Raw genomic sequence first — 22,552 nt, 5'->3', positions numbered from 1 at the left:
GGAATGGCGGATTCACCAATGTGCGCTAAGTGCAAGTGCGAAGAGACCATCAGTCACCTTCTGTGCCACTGTTCTCGCTTCGATAATCAACGTGAGACTCTCCAGTGTGCCTTAAATAGACTGGATGACAGGCCATTTACGGAAGCGAAGATCTTGGGAGCCTGTCCTCACAGTTCATTAGCCCAGAAAGCAGTTCGAGCGCTTTTTCGCTACCTGAGGGCAACAGACTTGAGTGCCCGACTACAGACATCCTACACCTAAGTTCTCTCTCTCTCTTTCTTTCACTCCCCATTCCCCTCCCCACGTGTAGGGTAACAAACTGGACTCAGTCTGGTTAACCTCCCTGCCTTTCCGTCTTCCCTTCTCTCTCTCTCTCCCTTGTGTTCCCGCTCTGCAGCCAGAGCCATGGCAGGACAGCTGAACAAGCACGCACTGAATTAAATATACTGGCATAGCTGCGGGGAAGCAGACGTCTAAGCAAATCTCGATTCTTCCTCCGTGATCTCGACGCAATAGGTCATGTGTTCGGCCACCACTGTGGCTTCACGGAGCGTTGTCTTGCCATAGCTGGCTGTGTGACACAGTGCTTCCTCCTATATTTTTCCTTCCTTCATGCTCAGTACGTCCTTCAGAGCCTGATGTAACTATGATGTAATACTGTGAATAGTGCTTTATTAAATTTGTTTCATCGTGAAAGTTACCCTTTCTGCGATAAGTAAAATTATCACTTGTAGAGACTGTTGCGGCTAAACGGAGACAGTGGTTATTGTACTTTTTGACCACAAGCTTTCCAATTCCCCGCATCGCTAGTTAGTCCTGCTGCCTCTCAAGAACGACATGTAGATCAACACAAAAGGTCGAAGGATCCCCTTACAAGTGCAAGTGAGGCGCGGGGGAAAGGGCATCCGATTCGGCTCCCTAGATGATATGAAGCAAACGAGTCTTAATATTCGCGCATGCTGAGGGTTTCGGGCCTGTCCGTGCGCCCTTGATTCCTGACGACACAGATCTTCTGTGCACAACTACACTTGCAGTGTTAAGCGCGTGTGAAACGGAGTAGCGCAGAGTGTCTGGACAGAAGCTGCGATGCGTCTTTCACTAGACGCCATCGTCTTGGATGCCCTGGCACGCTTTCTTCGTCGTTTCTTTTGCGGCGATTGCCTCTCGCACCTCGGCAGCCACGCCTGCAGTGTCGCAGATGCTGTTTCAGCTTTATCTGCAGAGAAAGCTTATGGGAGCACCAGTTGCCATGTCAACCCTGTTCGGAACGCGCCGCGACCACATCTCGTCGCGCACGTAGTATACGGAGCCTGCTCGGCGTGCCTTGCCTCACCAGTTGGCGGTTCCCACGCTCGGCGCAGCGCGAGCGTCCCTGGGCGCGTTAGATTGCGTTCGCGCGGCCTTCGGGAAGCACGCGCGGCGCCTGGACGGCGCCACGCTCGGGGACGAAACAACTGTGCCGCCGGACACAGGCGCACGGTTCCCTTTGTTGCTTGGCAGAATGCGCCGCCACGGCCTTGCGTTGCGGCCTTGCAAGGTCTTTTTAGGGCCGCGCTCCGCTATTCTTCCTTTTTTCTTGGACAGCAGAAAAGAACAGGCTTAGGTCAGATCGGCGACTGATACCAGCGTTCGCGGTGTTGGTATGCTGGCAGCGCACCGGGAGCCAGACACCTCGGGAGCCAGATGCACAAGGAATCGGCGAAGCCGCGCCTAGTAAAGCGGATCGGTATAAGACGGCGTTTCGAAAAGAAAAAAACCCAACTAGGACATGGATTGCAGAGCTTGCATTACGTGTTTGCTTTCTTTCGTGCTCTCTGCCTCACTCTTTCCAAATTGGACACAGTTGCCCAAATGACGACATTACTGAATGTATAGGGATGCTGGAAAATGTTGGCAACAAATAGGTCACTCGCCCCTCGGCGGCATAAAATAACGGGCTTCAAGAAAGGATGGCAAAATGTGAGCACATTAAAATGAGCGCAGTAAATCATGCAATATAAAATAGCAACACGTAAAACATGGAGACAGGTGCGCAGTGCTTTTCATCACGTCTCTTGTGCGCTGGTATTTTCTGAGCACGAACAGCCAACTACAAGCATTGTAGCAGCTGCAGGTCACTTAGGCTAAAATAGGGACAATATATTGGTAATTTGAATGAGTATATGACACAGCAGAGCCTTGGCATTAGCCAGAAAAGAGGTAAGAACGATACACGGATTTGGATTTGCGGCTTAGCTCCTCGTGAGGTCATCAGGTTTCTACAGTGTCTGTTGAGAACTATTTAGTCTTTCTATAATAAACAAAATTGATAGCAAGATGCATGAAGGAGGTAGCGTCCAAATCCTGCACCAGGGAGGCTAATTCCTTTCAGCTCCTAGAGTCTGTGGAATAGTACGTTTATCAAGGCCACTTACTTTGAAGGGGATGACGACAAAGAAATCTACCGAATAAGAAACCTGTTGGTGCACATACAGCAGGCATTTCCAAGCAATGACCAGTAGCTTATGCCACTATCATTGAGAAGGAGATATACAATCATTCCATGCTGGCGGTTATAGGGTAGAAATGTGGAGCATAACAAAGAAGCTTGAGATGAAAGTTAATTTAGAACCACGCGGCGAGAGACAGAACGAGAAATTATGAGCTTAAATTAGGAAAACAGCTGTGTGGATGAGAAAGTAAACTTGGGCAGCGAATATTTTATAGTTGAGATTAAAAAGGACGAATGGCGTTTGGCAAGTGACGCAATGCGTACGACAGACGGTTCATTGAAATGTAACTTGGGTGGTTCTGTGATGAATTGAGCACACAAGAAGAGGTCCCGCAACAGATTGTGATAAAGAAGGATTACACTGCATAGATTTTCAGCATTTGTCGCAATATTGGAATAATAAACTCTGTCAAAAGCGGGCAATTGCATTCGCAATCACTAGACTAGGCTGCCAAATTACATTTCTAAATTGAGGGAGCTGGTGAGGGAGCTGGTCTGGCTCCCTCACCGATGTCCCTGTTGGGGGAACATGAAGCAATACATCAGTTTCTCATTGACTGTCAAAGATATTCTGAATTTCGAAAAACATTGGAGGAAATATATGTACTGCACGAAATTCAACACAAGCCCGTAGTAAGGGACACGAATCAGCGCTACAAGTCTTATTGAACACAGCAAACACCGTTCCGCCTTCTTAGGTGAAACTTAAATGTTAAGAATTTGCTATCTTTTGGGGCCTCGATTCTTGGGCGCAGCGACAGGAAGGTTGGCGGTGCCATTCAGGATTTTATTGCAGTGTCAGAAAGGTTTCGGCTACAAAATCAGGACTTAAGGTTTCGTTATATTTCTACAAAATCAATTAGATTAGCTGTATTTTTGTTTTCATTTATTCCTTCACTCGTCAATCATAAGCTAAAATCTATCTATTATTTATCATATACCTATTCACAAATCGTGTTTACATTATTTTATAATTATTTTTCTTATATCGAAATACCCGGTTCTTGGCCAAACCCCCGGAGTCGATATATTCCACTAAGATCTAGGCTCCAGATCTACAACTATAATGAGACCAAAGGCTCATGCAGCCTAGTGGTTTCGAGAACTTTTGCTGTCGGGAAACGGCACGAACTATGCCAAGTGTTGTGGTCATTGTTGAAACTGTTTTATCGACGTCTGAGAATAAAAGGGCAACTTCGACAGGGCAAGTTAGCATTGCGCGGACATCTCCCAACTCCAGCAGAAGGAGGGCAGCGTCTTCCGTCTGAGGCTCCTCTCTTGGGCCTCGCCCATGGTTGGAAACTTGCCGCCGAACGGAGAGTCCTGGTGACAAAGGCTCGCTTTCGGCGTTGGACATAAAACATGTGTAGATGGTGCCAGGCACGAAGCTCACGATATTTGAGGCCGGAAACATTGTTTTGACTAAGAATAAACTATTTCCTGCCGAACAAATCCAGATCGAGCCTTTTAAGACCATTCATCAGACTAAACTCAATACTGATCTACAGAGTTCCCTGAAGTGAAAGAAAATGAGTTCCGAGCCGAAGGAATCGCTCAAGTGATTGGTGCTGGTTCTTTTTCAACATACCTGGCGCTCCTTGGCCATACTTGGCCCTTGCGCCAATAAACAGAAGACATTCATTCATTCTTTTTCAACATGGCTAAAGCCTGGTGATTTTATGTCGTCGACATTTGGCCCGGTGCCTCCTTGTCACCTGCTCTGGGGAACCTTCGTTTGTCACACTTTAGTTTGCTGGACCTCCTTCTTCGTGGGACGCCTGCTTCTGTGCTCGGAACTGGGCGTCGGCCACGCTTATCCATTTGTGCGTGCATTGTTGTTTTGGTATGGGATAAGTTGTAGGCGAGATAGTAACCCTGGATGCAGCAAAGCTTGTGCACACAGCGTAGTTGAGGTCATCGCACACTTGCTTAGCGGCAGCTTGCACAAACAAGACTCTGAACGGTACACGCCTACGTGACATCTGCCATGACTAATGGGCATAAGAAGTGCTGGACACCGGTGGAACAAGGGATGGAGCCAACGTTACGACAAGGGGATGACTTGTATTCGTCAGGGCAGCAACTGCTTGTTCCTGTTCCCCTTTCAGTCTCAACACCAACAACCTCTCCGCCCACCTTTCTTTTCAAGCGAAGCTTGTATTGGCTCACAAGTGGCGTTGTCGTGGTCACGCAAATGAAAACATAGTTGGTCCCAGAGCAAAGCAGCTGTAGGAAAGGGCGGTTTGATGAGCTGACAGCTGAGCCGGCACCGGAGCGTGAGTCATTAGCGAGGATTCCAGCTCGCCACGCGTGCAACCAATCAGAGCCGTTTCACTTCCGCAGGGGAGGGGAAAGGCAGGAAAGGGTATCGCGCGCGCTGCCACCTGCTTCGTTTCCGTTCAGTTCAGTCTCGGAAAATGGGATGGATGGCCACGCGTTGTGCTTTCCCCCGGAGAACGGGTAGCGTTCGACAAGCAGCGGCAAAAAATCGCCCGCGAAAGCGCTCACCATCGGCGCGCCCATGCTGCTGTCAGAGCTTCCCAAGCCCAGGCAATCCGGCAGCAATGAGAAGATCCAGAGCTGAGAGAGCGGGAGGCCGAAGCAATCCGGCACCGTTATCTATGGGTTACTTAACAGTTACGAAGGTCAGGTGCACGCAGGAAAAGCTTCGCTTGCCCGCATATTCCGGTAGAGAAAGAGTTGGTTTATTTTTTTTTCCTTTCTTTGCTTAGCACACCAATGATTGCAGTCTACGCACCGTTCTCCTCCTTTACTGAGGGTGGGGAGCTACGTGAGTGTGCCAACCTGCCGACGAATAGAGTACACGGCCATAACAAAGTCCCCTGGTTGGAATGGTGGTTCGAGCAATAAATCTTTTTCTGTCACTTCTGGTTTTTCTTTCGCTTCAAGGTTCCACGTTCCCGTGAAGGCCTGCCATGTTCGACATATGAAAGTCACGCTTGGGTTTATAATGCCAATGGCTCTGTACTGCCACTCAGATATCACACTAGAGTGGCTCGATAGCAGGGCAGCGCAACGGTGAAACGTGGCACCATCGATGCGCCCGACAGAATTCTGTTGTCCTTGTATACATGCCCCTAGCATATACAGAGGCACTACAGAATGCTATAGGCAGCCACATACAGTAACTCTACAGAATGAGAACTCTACTCATCCTATCGAAATCGAGAGTAACGAGCACCTCTGTAACGAAATTACCTGTATTACGAAGGAATCCCTGTTCTGCTGTGGGCGGCGCGGTGTGCGACATTTACAGCGAAGTCACCTGTATAACGAATGATTTCGGAGACCCAAGATAAAGGTGTTCGAAAGTATTAAATTCAATGGTGTGTAGGCTAGTTCAGATGAGTCGTCGTGCGCCGCTCCAGAAGCGCGGTCAACGCTTCCCGCTTTAGGCCTGCGCCTCGAACTAGCTGCATGTGGCGACTTCCTAGAGGGAATGAGTTCCCGCCGTGGATAAAGAGCGCCCATCGTGTTGCCCGCTGTTCCATAGTGTACGCCGTGCAGCTAGGTAGGTGGCGGTTGTAGACGTGCTTTGGTACAAGAGGCTCGCTGAAATTGAGCCTCGATCTCGGTAGCATATTGAGTTATACTCAATTGCAAAATATGTTAAAGCCGGCATGCGGATGCTAAGTTTGCAGTTGGTACGGTGGCAAACAATTACCTTTCCTAACAGAGGTAATACATCCAATGTATAGTAGTAGCACCCAAGACAGGTCGTGCACCGTAGAGCCAGTATAAAGTACTGGATTCCTTTCGCTCGGTTCAGTTCAATAAGTAGTATCGTCCACTACTCAATACCGGTCGATGCTGCAGTGATAACGCCGGCGAAGCAAGACCACGGGCACAGAGCATGAAAATGAAGTGCAATAGAACCGGTCATTCCGGTCATGCCACACATGCCGAACAAGAGGACAAAGCAGTTCCTGCATTTAAACAGTGAAAGAAGCCAGTTTCGGCTAATGTCCCTCTAGATAAGGTGGGTAAAGAAGTATTGAAAAATTGTTTGTATGGATCTACTAACATTTAAGAAAAGTTGGCATTCGTTAGCCGGAGGCATTGTAGGGCAGGTGGACGACTCAAGGAAGGCCTCGCAAAGATCGGTATGCACAGAGTAACCATACTTGTACCACTACAGGCACACGCGAGGTATACGCGACAGCCAAGCTCCTCCTCCAGGCGTCTGACGTAACCTTGACGGGCGCATACCAGCCCCTCAAAGCTATACCAAGAAGCGACGGTGAGCGGTCGGGTGCCCGCAACAGCAATGGATTCGCGAGATCTCGAGAGAGGCGGCCCGCTGATTCATCGCGAAGGCCCGTCGGCCTTGCAAGGACACGGCGGGCCGGTTCAGGCAAGCGCGCCGGGGTGGGCAACGGCGCGTGGCCATTAACACGCCCGCGTCGCGTGCGCTGTTCGCCGCCGGCCCAGCGAAAACTGGCACACGCTGTAACGGCCGGGCCACCCCCGACTTCCGTGCGCATTCACGTCCATACGTGAATGCGTATGGCCAATTACAAGAATTTGGTATGATCATGGGCTAGAAGTGCGGACGGAACGATGGTTGTGTCAGACATCTAAAGGAAGAGACGTGATAGCTGACATGCGAATTATTGTCACCTGCATCCATAGGCGCCTACTAGGGGGCGGGGGGAGGGTTCCGGGGCCCGAAACCCCTCCAGAGTTTTCCGGAGGGGGGGGGGCAGGCAGAAAACTCCGCCCCCCCCTCTAACACACACCTAAAGCGTCATTACCAGAGCTTTGTTACCCACATCATTTAAGGTTTCTTTTTACTTTCCTCCACCTTTTTACTTTAAATTTTACTTTAAATTGTTGGCGCGGGCGTGCACAGCTTCTAATTCATATTTTCGCTTTACTTCTGCAAATCCTGGTAGCAGGACTCGCGCATTGAAGCACCAGCGGCGGCTGACTCATCCGCATTTTGTCACTTCAACATTGTCTTAAATTTCCACTGTAAACACCACGTACATATATAATATATTTAAATATATAAGCAGGACAAAGCTAATTATATTTATGAAAAAATGGAGGTAGCCAGTGAAAAATTATTTCTAAAGTTATGGATAGCCTATGCCTAGAGAATGAACATGTTGATGTATGTTCACCACACGTCAAATAGCTTTGCCTGCTTTTTGGACCATAAAAAAAGACTATAGACTTCATTAACTCCTTCGCCAAAGTCTTATATCAATGGCGTATGAAATGCACATGAATGCTGTCTATTGCTTCTCTTTCCAGTATGCAATGCTCACGACTGATGAAATAAAAAAAAATTCTAATAATTTGCATCTATAAGGAATGAAAACATCGTCAGCTGCGTGCAAAGGTCATAAATATATGCAGGGTGTCCACATTAACTATCATGCAGCAAGATTTAAAAAATAGCAATGCGTTAAGCGAAGAAAACCTAGTGCATATTGTTTACAGTACAGTGGAATAGCTTCCAGTAATTATTTGTTACTGAGATTTAATTAGGTAATTGCAAATAATTATCTAACTCGAGACGTACTATCCTAATTATCAAAATTTTAATGAGGCATTTGAACGCATAGCCAAGGGACATCTAACTACGGTATTTTCAGTGGCGTACTAGTTGCGTACAAATTTTTTTCCGACTGTTAAACGCCGCAATATATGGAGAATATCACGCGACTGCGCTCCCACCCGGATCATAAAGCAGCGACCTCGAACAGGCACCCTCTGAGTTATTCAGAACGGAATAAAGGAAATAAAGAAAAACATCGTGATCAATCTAGGGACTTTTCTGCCGCGCCAAGGCTGAAGTAACACGTCGGGTTTGGTGTTAGTTGGAAACAAGCTGTGGTAGCTGTTGTCTTAGCGTAGGTGAAGTACACGGATGTTGTTGTTTTTTGCCACAAAACCTATCACCACAAAGGCGAATTGACAACGTCTGTGCAAAGGTTTAAAGGAGCGTTTTACTTCGTCCCAGTCGCCATGTCTTTCTCTAATGAGCAGAAGGTAAATATGATCCTTGCCTTGGGACCAGCAAACGGCAATAAGAGGAAGGCCGCAAATATATATATAAGTCATGGAAGTGTGGCGGTAGACCGAACGAGCCGGCTATCATAAGAAATGATGAAAGCCTTAGACAAACCGGCGGCTTCAAGAAACAGTGGCGGAGGACTCCATTTTCGAGTCCTTGCCTTGGCACGGATGTTCTAGAATGTGTGGCCTCAAACCCTCATGCTAGCGTGCGGGGACATGGCCGCTCAGGTACCGATTCCCAAGTCATCTGTTTGAGGGATTCTAAATGACGGCCTTTCACCTGTACCACCTTAACCAGAACTAATGCTTAGAAGATGGGGACCTGTGGAATCGTCTAGGCTTCTTGACTTGGGTCCCCAGAATATGCCGATGAGTAACCGGACTTTTTGAGGAGCATCATGTGCACAGATGAAGCCACTCTTCGCAGAAACGCCTAGGTAAATTTGCATAATGCACACTATTGGAGGGACTCCAATCTACACTGGATAAAGTGCCATTGGCACCAGTACCAGCGGTCGCTCAATGCGTGGTTCGGAATTTACGCCGGTGCTATAATCGATCCCATCTTCTTCGATCACACACTGACTTTATAGCGTTACGCGAACGAAATCCTTAAAGGAATGGTGGCTGAGTTTCTCAGCAAAGTCCCACTGTCACATCTTCCACTTAATTCTGTGGTATCAGCAAGATGGGGCACCCGCACACAGCAGCAGCAGAACTCGAAACTGCCTGGATACAGAAGTTCAGTAATGTGGAAAGTTGGGCTAGTTGGTGATTAATCATCGCACCTAGCTTGCCAGCAAGGTATGATGGCTGGATTCACCAGCAAAGTATGATGGCTGGATGCGACTTTTCATGCGCAATAGATTGGAAGGTACGGGCCTGTAAATTGGCCGGCTAGGTCACTTGACTTCTCTCCACTCGATTTCTTTCTTCGGGTCTATGTGAAAGATCGTGCTAACATGATCGAGATGGACATCTGATTAGTTCAAGGCAAGGATAACGGATGTCTGCCGTAGAATTACGGCTCTTAAGATGTGATAAAACGGACACCGTATACTGAGTATCTGCAAAAGGAGACCTATTCGAACACGTCCTCTAGGCTAGTGTTCAACAGAGCTTACGAATTTATATATTATAATGGAACACTAAAATATCAAGGTTTTTTTGCGTGCAGGCATCCTGATTTCCAATTCGGCTCATTTAGAAGTGGTATATTTACTTTCTTGAGCGCATCGGTTTTGCCTTTTCTCTACACGTTGGTCGCTTGGTCGCTAGAACTCCTAATGAGTTCCTATGGAGTCAAAAGGGACTCTATAAGAACTCGTGATCTATAGTCGTCTGCATGGAATCTCTATAAGAAGTCTGAAGAAACCTGTCTATAGAAACAAGTCATTTCACACACAATAGATGTGCAATAGAGGGTGTGTTGACGTTATATGTACTGAATTCTATAACGTATTTTTTATAGAATGTCTTTAAAACTTCTAAGGTAACCTGTCTATAAAATGGTTCTCCATTCGCCCTCTGTAAATGTTCTTTATAGGGTGTATTGATATCATATGTTCTCAATTCTATTAAATAATGTCCGTAGAAAGATTTTACCATTTCTAATGCGGCTTGCCTATAAACTGACTGTTAATTCACCCTCTATGAGTGGTCTATAGAGGATTTATTGTCTTTATATGTACAACATTCTATAGAAGAATGTTTATAGTACGTTTTCAGAACTTTTAATGCGGCCTGTTTATAGAATTGCTCTACATCCATCCTCCATAAACGTTCTATAGAGGTCGTAGTGACATCTTATGTACCAAATTATATAGAAAAATGTTTATAGAACGTTTTCAGAACTTCTAATGCGGCTTGTCTATAGAATAGCTCTACATCCACCCTCCATAAACGTTCTATAGAGGTCGTATTGACATCTTATGTACCAAATTCCATAAAAAAATTTATAGAACGTTTTCAGAACTTCTAATGCGGCCTGTCTATAGACTGGCTCTCCATTCCCATTCTAAAAATGTACCATCATATGACATATGTACTGAATTCTATGAAGGAACGATTATAGGACATATGAAGAAGCTAAAGTGCGGCCTGTCTAAGAACGGCTCTATATTTGTACTCTATAAACATTTAACAGAAGGTGTTCAATTCTGCTGAATAATATATCAAAGTGTCTTTCTAACTTGGGAAGGTGGCCGTCCACCTGTGGAAAATTTTGTACATGGAACAAATGATATGAAAAAGTGATGTACATTCATCATCATCATCAGCCTGTTACGCCTACTGCAGGGCAAAGGCCTCTCCCATACTTCTCCAACTACCCCGGTCATGTACAAATTGTGGCCATGTCGTCACTGCAAACTTCCTAATCTCATCCGCCCAGCTGACTTTCTGCCGCCCCCTGCTACGCTTCCCTTCCCTTGGAATCCAGTCCGTAACCCTTAATGACCATCGGTTATCTTCCCTCCTCATTACATGTCCTGCCCATGCACATTTATTTTTCTTGATTTCAACTAAGACGTCATTAACTCGCGTTTGTTCCCTCACCCAATCTGCTCTTTTCTCATCCCTTAACGTTATACCTATCATTCTTCTTTCCATAGCTCGTTGCGTCGTCCTCAATTTAAGTATAACCCTTTTCGTAAGCCTCCAGGTTTGTGCCCCGTACGTGAGTACTGGTAGTACACATCTGTTATACATTTTTCTCTTGAGCGATAATGGCAGCCTGTTGTTCGTGATCTGAGAATGCCTGCCAAACGCACCCCAGCCCATTTTTATTCTTCTGATTATTTCAGTCTCATGATCCGGATCCGCAGTCACTTCCTGTCCTAAGTAGATGTATTCCCTTACCACTTCCAGGGCCTCGCTACCTATCGTAAACTGCTGTTCTCTTCCGAGACTGTTAAACGTTACTTCAGAGCGAATTGGACAAATACATTTGTCGTTACCGTGGTGCGAGGCCGGTCTCGCACCACGGTAACGGCACATGTGTGCTGTGTCTCAGTGTTGTGGGCCCACAGCACTGAGAGCATACTGAGATATTGATACATCATAGTAAGCACTGTAAGACGTTTGGATTATTTGTTTTTTAGTTCGATGTACAGAGCTGTATGACTAAGTTCTTGTAAAATTACTACTCACGCACTTTTTGAGGAATAAAAAGTGATTATTTCAACCGCATTTGAGAGGTTTTCTTACTATCAAGCAAGATCATCGTTAAAAAGACACTCATTGACGAAGGCGAACACGACGCTAAACGAAATTATAAAAACCAAAATAATATAATGGAAGCGCGCATTGTGGTTTCTTTCGCGTATGCAGGTAAATAACAAAGGTAACCAAGAAACACTAAGCAAAACTGCGCGTTAGCCGCCGCGTCATATCTATTCGATGGAATGCAGTGACTGTAGCACTTGGGGCGGGAACACACCGAACACCGCCGCACATTTATGGCACACACCACTTAAATGCGACAAATGCACGCTGCAGAAACGTGCAGTTCTTTTTGTTTTTTCTTTCTTTTTCGAGGAATCTTTGTGGGTCACACAATGCACAGAGAACGCACGGACGACATTAGCGCGATCCGCGCACGATAAGCACACCGCCACGAAAGCAAGATACGGAACACATAAGCGTAATTAGCGCCTCACGGGTAAAGTTAAAGATCATCGTATATTTGTTGCTGTACGACGGACCCAGTTAGAAAGCGCACGGAAACATCCCACACTGCACGCGTGTACCTCCGAGGCTGTGTAGACAATATCTGGGCTACATTTAAACGACAGCAGGAAGTTACTTCAATGAGAAACGAAGTGATGGCGCAGGTAGTGCAGATAACGGCTGCGCATAACGTCATTTATGGCTTTAAGGACAGTGACCGAAGTTGAAATCGTTAAAATTACACACCAGCGATAGCTTTCTCAGGGTAAATTGTCCAGATCTTGAAGGCCGTGCTTTTTCTGACTGCATGCGGCATAAGCGATTCAAAAACAAGAATACTGCATGTAATTTATTTCTGCCTCAAACTATAGCATACAATATGAGCAAGTCAATGTTTTTTTCTTGTCTCGCAGCTTATGTAGTTCGGCCGAAATGGCACAAAACCTGCTTTAGTGGGTATTAATGTACGAATCACGGAGACCACAACGGCCGCACAATTATACAGACGGCGCTGGCGGCGCCGGTATTTTGGCGCCAGCCATTTAGCGTAATTGGCGCCGACCAATTACGATAACATCTGTTATATATAGGCTGGCGATGCAGGCGGTGAAATTAAAAATGCAGCCATGGGTAGAAAGTAATAGAATACTCGGAGAACTTAGAACTGGTTCAGAAGTGGTAGGCGCTTAGATAGCCTGTTAGTGCTTACCCAGTGCATAGAAATAGCTAAGGCGGAAAATATACCTCTTTATTTAGCCTTCCTGGACATAAGCGGTGCATGCGACAACGTGAACAGGGAACTCATGTGGAACATATTAAAAGATGAAGTTATCGATCATGAGGTAATTTATTTCCTACAGGAAATATATCGAGAAAATAATGTTGAAATAACATGGAAAGGAATTAAGAGTACGACAACTGTCGAGGTACTCAAAGGATTACGGCAAGGTTGCCCTCTATCACCGCTGCTGTTCATGCTTTATATGATATGTATGGAAAGAAGGCCACAAGGAAGCAATCTAGCGTATAATCTGTCGTACAGATTACGCGGGAAGGTTCTTGAGCAACGACTACCAGGTTTAATGTATGCGGACAATATTGTACTGTTAGCAGATAGCCAGGAAGATTTGCAAACTCTGGCTAATTATTGTGGAGACGAAGGAGACAGTCTAGGTTTCAGTTTTAGCGCAGCTAAGTCCGGTGGGATGTTTTTCAACGATGCAACTGATCAGAAGCTAACAATGCAAGGCCATGAAATACCCCGAGTGGCCGAATACAAATATATCGGGGTCATCATCATCAGCAGCAGCATCATCAGCAGCCTATTCATGTCCACTGCAGGACGAAGGCCTCTCCTTGCGATCTCCAATTACTCCTGTCCTGCGCCAGCCGATTCTAAATAGCACCCGGAAATTTCCTAATTTCGTGACTCCATCTAGTTTTCTGCCGTTCTCTGCTGGGCTTCCCTTCTCTTGGTACCCATTCTGTTACCCTAATGGTCCAACGGTTATCTAGTCTGCGCATTACATGACCTGCTCAGCGCCATTTTTTCTCTTAATGTCTATTAGAATATCGTCTATGCCCGTTTGCTCTCTGATCCAAACTGCTCTCTTTCTGTCTCTTAAAGTTATGCCTAGCATTCTTCGTTCCATCGCTCTTTGCACGGTCCTTAACTTGTTCTCAATCTTGTCAGCCGTGAAGTCTCTGCGCCGTATGTAACACCGGTAAAATGCACTGATTGTACACTTTTCTTTTCAAAGATAACGGTAAGCTCCCATTCAGGAGCTCACGATGTCTGCCGTACGCGATCCAACCCATTTTTATTCTTCAGTGAATTTCCTTCTCATGGTCCGGGTTCCCTTTGATTAGTTGACCTAGGTAAACGTACTCCTCCACGGACTGTAGAGGCTAACTTGCGATCTTGAACTCTTGTTCCCTTACCAGGTTATTTATCATTATCTTTGTCTTCTGCATATTAATCTACAGTCCCACTCTTACACTCTCCCTGTTAAGGTCCTGAATCATTTGTGCTAACTCGTCTGCCTTGTTGCTGAATAGAACAATGTCAACGGCAAACCAAAGGTTGTTGAGGTATTCGCCGTCGATCTTTACTCCTAAGCCTTCTCAATTTAATAGCTTGAATACTTCTTCTAAGCACGCAGTGAATAGCATTGGAGAGATTGTGTCTCCTTGTCTGACCCCTTTCTCTATAGGTATCTTTCTACTTTTCTTGTGTAGAATTAAGATGGCTGTGGAATCTCTGTAGATTTTTTCTAGGGTATTTACGTAAGCGGTCTGTACTCCTTGATTACGGAATGCTTCTATGACTGCTGGTATTTCTATTGAATCAAATGCTCTTTCGTAATCTATGAAAGCCATATAGAGAGGTTTATTGTACTCTGCGGATTTCTCGAGAACCTGGTTAATGACATGGATGTGATCCAATGTAGAGTGCCCTTGCCTGAAGCCAGCCTGCTCCCTTGGTTGACTAAATTCCAGTGTTGTTCTTATTATATTGGAGATTATTTTGGTAAATATTTTATATAATACTGGGAGTAAGCTATAGGACCTATAATTTTTTAGTTCTTTAACGTCGCCTTTTTTGTGGATTAGTATAATATTTGCATTCTTCTAGTTTTCTGGGACCCTTGCAGTCGATACACACTTCGTGTAGAGAGCCGCCAGTTTTCCTAGCATTATGTCTCCTCCATCTTTGCTTAAATCGACTGTTATTCCATCATTTCATGCCGCTTTTCCCCATTTCATGCCTTGCAAGGCCTTTCTAACATCATCTCTAGTTATAGGAGGAGTTTCTGTATACTGTTCATTATTGTTTTGAATAGAGCGCTCCTGAGTCGTCTGGGTACTGTAAATGTCAGTGTAGAATTATCCCGCTGCAGTTACTATATCTTCGATATTGCTGATGATATTACCCTGCGTATCTTGTAGTGCATACATCTTGGGTTGACCTATGCCAAGTTTCCTTCTCACTAATTTGAGGCTGCGTCCATTTTTTTACGGCTTCTTCAGTCTTTCTCACGTTATAGTTTCGAATATCACTTATTTTCGCGTTTTGATCAGTTTGGACAGTTCCGCGAATTCTATCTTATCTCTTAAGTCGGACACTTTCATTCTTTGTCGTTTCTTTATTAGGCCCTTTGTTACTTGGGAGAGCTTGCCTACTGGTTGCTTTGGTGCCTTGCCTCCGACTTCAATTGCTGCCTCTGAAGCCAGCCTCGTTACGGTTTCATTGATTACCTCTATGTCATCATCATCTCTCTGTTCTAAGGCTGCATATTTGTTTGCAAGTAGCACCCTAAATTTGTCTGCTTTTATCCTTACTGCCTCTAAGTTGACCTGTTCCTTCTTGACCAATTTTACTCTTTCTCTTTTCAAATTGAGATGAATCCTAGCCCTCACTAACCTATGATCACTGCTCTTTACCCTACCTTTCACTTCTACATCCTGCACTATGCTGGTATCGGCAGAAAGTATGAAACCAATTTCATTTCTTGTTTCACCATTAGGGCTTTTCCAGGTCCATTTTCTGTTGCTACGTTTCCTGAAAAAAAGCGTTCATTATTTTCAGCTTATTCCTTTCTGCGAATATTACCAGCATCTCACCTCTAGCGTTTCTAGAGTCGACACCGTAGTTGCCAATTGCCTGTTCACCCGCCTGCTTTTTCCCCACTTTTGCATTGAAGTCCCCCATTATACTGCTGTATACCGCGTTTGCACTTTTCTCATCGCTAATTCAACATCTTCATAAAACTGATCCACTTCCTCATCGTCGTCACTGGACGTTGGAGCGTAGGTTTGTACTACCTTTAATCTATACCTTTTATTGAGTTTGATTACAACTACTGCTACCTTCTCGTTGATGCTGTAGAATTCGTCAATCTTGCCCGCTATGTCTATGGATTAGGAATCCTACCTCGTATTGCTTCTTATCCGGGAGACCTCTATAGCAGAGGACATGGCCGTTATTCATCAATGTGTAAGCCTCACCAGGTCTTCTAATCTCACTAAGACCGATAATATCCTAACCAATGTCTGATAGTTCTTCGAAGAATCCTGCTAAGCTTGCCTCACTCGAAAGGGTTCCGGTGTTAAACGTTGCAAGGGTCAGTTTCTACTGGCGGCCTGTCCGGCCCCAGATATTCTTAGCACCCTCTGCTGCGTTGCAAGTCTGACCGCCGCCTTGGTCAAGAGCTCCGCAGCCATTAGGGACTGAGGGCCATTTCATTGAGGAGATCACTTCATTAGGGTGGTTGTGGCTGAATACTGCACCAGGGAGGTCAATTCCTGTTCTGGTGAGGGAGTGCCTTTGTTCAAGCTTAGTGGGCCTTCCTAATTTGGTACGGATAAACAAAGGGCAGATATACACGGAAAAGCACGAACAGTCTCTCATAGCAAAAGGGAGAAGAGATGCCGGGATAATTCAAGATAGGGCATTGTGGGGGTACAACAGGTGAAGTACTGAGAGGTATTTGGAAAGGAATAATGGTGCCGGGGCTTTTTTTTTCTGGAATGTGGTCCTGTGCTTAAGGGCAGAAGTTCAGTCGAGACTAGAAGTAAATCAGAGAACTGTTGGAAGATTAGCACTAGGTGCCCACGGGAAAACCACAAACGAGGCAGTACAGGGGGATATAGGCTGGGCATCGTTCGAAGCACCGAAAGCTCAGAGTAAAACACTATACGAAAAACGCCTGAGGAAACTGGGCGATAACAGGTGGCCAGCTAAGGTATTTAAATAGCTACACAGAAAGAGCATTGACTCACAATGGCGGAAAAGAACTAGGAAGCTAACCAATAAGTATGCCAGACACGAGGACGAAGAAAGACAGAGCATTAAACGGCAGGTTCAAAACGCGGAAGGTAAAAATTCGATAAATTCAACGGAAAAGACGCATAGTGTTGAACTATACCGATACTGGAAACAGCAGATCAGAAAGGAAGCGTTTTATGATACCTCAAGAGGAAGTGCCCTACTCATTGAAGCTAGGTCAGGATGTCTTAGAATGCGCACCTATAAAAATAAATTTAACAAAAAATAAGACGCATATGTACTGTTTGGTTAATCTGTAGAAACAACAGAACACCTAATACTAAAATGTGATAGTATCCATCCCGATGTCGATGTGGGCACAGTCACGCTTCCTGAGGCCCTAGGGTTTAGAGATAACAATAGCCATGCAAATAAATATGTGGTGGAAATTAGCAAAAAGTGATTGGAAGATTGCTGGCTCAAAAGCAGAGAGGTGACATCAGGTTAAAATGGAGGAAGTATTTACAGAAAATGGCGAATTTTAACAACTTACAACACAGCTAAACAAAAATAAAAAGCTGAGCTTGGTCGCAACTTCCAGAACCCCGTTTAGAAGGGGACGTTCCTACCTTCCATCCATCCGTCCATTGTCATATTCTACGCGACCGGTAGAATACGAAAATACGGCGTGTTGTTATTGCTCCGTCTTCAATCTGTAGTGCAAGCTGCTTCAGTGTGTTTGTTTCATCGTATGTTATTAGGTTTGCTTTAATAAAATGAGACTTAGCGTGCACGAAGGTGCTAGAAGATGGCTTGCGTCTCGCTGTAAACACGCCGTATGCGTGGCGCGCAGTGTAGACCAATGATTTTCATGCCGTGGAGTGCGTTCACTTTGTCTCCGCTAGTTGTCGTGGAAAGTTTTGTGGACGTCGCAAAGAAGTAATGCGTATTATTAGCGTGCCTTAGCTCGTCCACTACGCAGCGGCATGTATGCTGCGAGTAACATCGTGGACGCAGCACTGGAAACTTGGAGAGCGCCTTGCGATTTCGTCGTTCTGTTGAAACGGTAAGCAATCGTGCTCGCCAACTACACGCGCGTTCATGCGTGTTGTGTGTGCTTCCCGTGTGTGTATAGAGTGCCTTGCGAACGTAGCAAGTGGAACACCCACGACAACAGTGAAACCTGTGCTGATGCTTGCTGCGCGCTGGTTGTTAGAATTGTGTACGCAACACTATTGCCATAGTGCGGAATCGATAATCCCGATAAGCGTTTCCTTTTACTGAGAAAGGTTTCGAAAATCGTGTTCACCTTGTGCAGCTGTGCGTGAGCTCCCACTTGTCTGCTAGAGTTGCATAGTAACGACCCGTCTACCTCTTCACCGATTCTTTCTTCAATGACTATTCCTCGCTTATAAATGCTTCGACGATGTGCGTAATCTCTGCTTATGAGGTCTTCGGTTAACGAACAGTTCTAGGTAGAAAATCGATGCCAATCACAGCTTGCTAGTAGTAAAGCTTTATTTTCAAGACAAGATGTGTTGACATAACTTTGACTAAACTAAACATGACAGGGGAAAGCTGCTTAAACTAAGTAATAGAAAAGCAAGAAGATTGCATTGTAATCTGCTGCTTCGGCGTGTCCAAAATTTCATTTGATCGAGATCTCCCTATTATCATGACATTCGATGATTTCAAGCATTTGCTCTCTTTCCACATTGGCGCAGACATTGATTTCATGACTCTTTTAGATGCTGATTGCATTTTTTCACGATATCACAGCTTTATTGTGTCACTGTTAAAGCTAACATAGAACTCATTTTGTAGTGGTGGGGCCGTGACCCATAACATAAACCACAATATCGAGGAGCCCGCAGAAATGCAGACCCCGCGGATATATGGCGGCAGTATCATGGCGTCTGATTTGGATGGTTGTGTCAGGTGTGTATGAAATGTACGCGTTACAAAAAGTGGGCATGGTATTATTCATGGTGAGGTTTATCAACACATTACTTAACGCAGCTTACTAAAGAGACTTAATATTTATGCAACTTTACTGAACTTGCTGCTTATTCACAACGTCACAACGGTGCCACTACTTAAAGGACTGGCACGGCCTAGCCGCCTTCAGTGGGCACGGAGGAGCAGCCAAAATGCGCTCGCCGCTCAATGTCTCCTTCTTCTATGTGCAGGTTAGTGGCAGTCCGTCACTGCATTGCAAGCGTTCAAATAACGTCTTTTTGCTGCTCCTGCCGTGCCCGAGTGTGTTATATACCATTTTTTGTGATTGTGTGCACGTTTCTAAACTGCTCGTTCTCTGCGAGATGAATCCTGGGCCTGATGATGTAACTAGCCCAGTCCTTGCTGCTATTGCTGCTATATCCGCTTTAGCTGAGTCCCGTCACGAAGACGTGATGCGTTCCTTTTCGGAACTTAAAGCAACCCAAGAAGCCCTCACTCGCAAAGTGTCCGACCTGTCAACCAGATTGCTAACCCTTGAAACAGTTGTGGAAACACTTCAATCTTCCACGCCTCCCACGGACATATCCAACATAGTTACTACTGCCATTATTACCGAAAACTCTGAATTAAAATCAAGGCTTGACGACTTGGAGGATCGATCCCGGAGGGACAACCTTTTGTTCTATGGGGTTGTTGATAACGCTTCGGAAACATGGGCACAAACTGAAATCCTCGTGCGCGATCTTATTAAAAACCATCTAAAATTAGAAATATCTGATGAAGCGATTGCTAGGGCACATCGTCTTGGCTCTTTTGTGGTCGGCAAGATTCGCCCCATTATTATCAAGTTTTCATCATTCAAAACAAGAGAAAAGATCATGTCACTGAAAGGCCTACTAAAGGCCACAAAAATATCGGTGGGAGAAGATTTCTGCAGGGCTACACGCCAATCTCGAAAGAAACTACTTGAATTCGGAAAAGCTAGCGGGCAATCATTTTCTTTGCGGACAAATAAACTAGTCATGAACAAGAAAACCTATGTGTATTCTTCTGTCACCGATACTATCTGCGAACTCCATTCTTCCGATTTCGCCGCTGAAGTAAATAACGATGCCACAGGTCCTATAAATCCTTCCTCTCAATCTGCATAGCTATCTTCGAGTCGACCTTGTCAAAATAGCGTGTCTGTTCTTTTCACTAATGTGCGTAGCGTTTCCAACAAGCGAACAGCTTTATCTTCAACTATCGATTCTTGCTCCGCTGACGTCATTGTCCTTACTGAAACTTGGCTTTCCGCGAAAATAAAGAACAGTGAAATATTCGACTGCGAAAGTGCTTATAACATCTACAGGTGTGACCGCGATATCCGGTCAGGAGGGGGCGTTTCGATTGCCATCAAAGATAACCTAAATTCATCTGTTATTGACATTACATCGCCCCTAGAATTAGTCTGTGTGCGCGTGAGCATTTCAGACCGTCCCTTTATATTCTGCGCATGTTATAGACCACCAACTTCGTCCTCTACATTTTCTGCAGATTTCCATGATGTCCTTAACAAATTGATTGTTAGGTTTCCCAACTCTCCGTTATTTATTTTGGGGGACTTTAATTTTCCAGATATAATATGGGAGGCTGACTGTGTTAATTTTAAACGTATTTCAGCCGAGTCCATTGAATTCTTAAATTTGTGCTTTGACTTCAGCTTAACACAGCTGGTCCACAAACCAACCCGAGTCACTCCAACATCTTCTAACGCACTTGACCTAGTGCTGTCTACTACCCCCGACCTAGTTTCCTCCTTAACTTATCTTCCTGGGATAAGTGATCATTCATTGCTGCAGTTTGATTTAAAAACACGCTTTTCTTACACAAAGAAGATTAAGACAATTCGCGATTATTCCAAAGCTGATATTCCCGCACTTACGCAAGAAATGGAGCATTTTATGGATGCAGTGATGCCCGATTTCGACCAACGAACACTTGAAGAAAACTGGTCCCTTTATAAATGCAAACTGTTATTCCTAATTCGAAAATATGTTCCGCAACGAAAAGTACACTGTAATCCCCAGTCGCCTTGGTTTACGGCCGCCTTGCGCCGTCTTCGGAACAAGAAAAAACGGTTATTTCGTTCCGCAAAAAACTCTAACAACCCCATTCATTGGTCCGAATATCACCGTGTCAACGACGAATATTGTAGCGCCATTTCCCAAGCTAAGCAAACCTTTTTCAACATTACATTACCATCATACTTACATGTCAACCCACGTAAATTCTGGAATGTTGTTCGTGGTAATACACCAGCCGCAATACAATTGTCCCAGTCTAACACCCCTGTTCAAAGTGATCAGTGTTGCACAATTTTTAACAATATCTTTGCTTCCTTTTTTCACGACGCTGCACCTATGCTTTTGCCACCTTCAACGACAGCTTATGATACCCCAATGGATTCAATTCTTATAGACTGGGTGGGCATTAGAAAACTAATCGGTAATTTGAAAATATCTTCTTCGGCGGGTTCAGATGAAATTAATTCAAAAATACTAAAGTGTACTGAAATGTATTCATCAATTCTTTCTAGGATATTCCAACAATCATTACACTGCTCATCACTACCAAGCGACTGAAAGGTGGGGAAGGTGGTTCCTGTTCACAAATCAGGTAACACACATTGTCCCGAAAACTACCGTCCCATATCACTAACCAGCATTCCCTGCAAAATTCTGGAGCACATAATATATTCCCACATAGCTGATTTTCTTGAGACGAACTCTTTTTTTAACAACAGTCAGCATGGCTTTAGGAAATACTTCTCCTGCGAAACGCAACTAGCTTGCTTTACTAACGACCTCTTTTCTAACACCGACTTAGGATTTGACACCGATTGCATCTTTATCGATTTTGCTAAAGCCTTCGATACCGTATCCCATAACCTACTAATCTATAAACTTAGCCTTCTTAACATTGACCCGCTAGTACTGGACTGGATTAAAAACTTTCTTGCTGATAGAACACAATACGTAATCGCTAACAATTCGTCGTCTGCGCCCCTCGCGGTAACGTCAGGCGTGCCGCAAGGGTCGGTTCTCGGTCCTCTACTTTTTCTAATCTATATTAATGATCTTGCTTCCTGTGTGAAATTTTCAACTATTAGACTTTTTGCTGATGACTGCGTTATATATAATAAAATTACTGACCTCAATGATTCTCGTAAACTCCAAGACGACATTAATAACGTTCTGGTATGGTGTAACAAGTGGTCTATGAAGCTTAACCTAAGCAAATGTAAATGCATGCGGGTATCACAGCGTACTAATACTACTAATCTGCATACATATTTCCTGAATAATAGCCCTCTCTCAGTTGTCTCGTCGTACAAATACCTTGGACTAAACATCACCAGCAACCTTTCCTGGCACATGCATGTCGACATTATATGTAGCAATGCCAATCGCATGTTGGGCTATTTGCGCCGAAACTTCTCATCCGCACCATCGTCACTGAAACTAACTCTGTACAAAACATTAGTTCGCTCCAAACTAGAGTACGCATGCGCCATTTGGGACCCAGCTAACATTACACTCATAAACAGCATAGAAGCCATTCAAAATCGTGCAGCG

At 44.9% G+C, this 22,552-nt stretch overlaps 2 long non-coding RNA genes across 2 annotated transcripts in view; both read left to right on the top strand.

The window, feature by feature from the left end:
• The window catches only part of LOC139060742 (uncharacterized), a 124,751-nt gene that overhangs the window by 46,667 nt on the left and 55,532 nt on the right, over positions 1-22,552 (top strand). The window lies entirely within an intron of this gene.
• Positions 4,910-5,376, top strand: LOC139061462 (uncharacterized). The gene is made up of 2 exons (XR_011515440.1): positions 4,910-5,136; positions 5,224-5,376. It is a non-coding gene; the product is annotated as an uncharacterized lncRNA (long non-coding RNA).

This window comes from Dermacentor albipictus, chromosome 6 (assembly GCF_038994185.2).
Source record: "Dermacentor albipictus isolate Rhodes 1998 colony chromosome 6, USDA_Dalb.pri_finalv2, whole genome shotgun sequence".
NCBI classification, from domain to species: domain Eukaryota; kingdom Metazoa; phylum Arthropoda; class Arachnida; order Ixodida; family Ixodidae; genus Dermacentor; species Dermacentor albipictus.
This window is presented reverse-complemented; position numbering and strand designations above follow the sequence as displayed.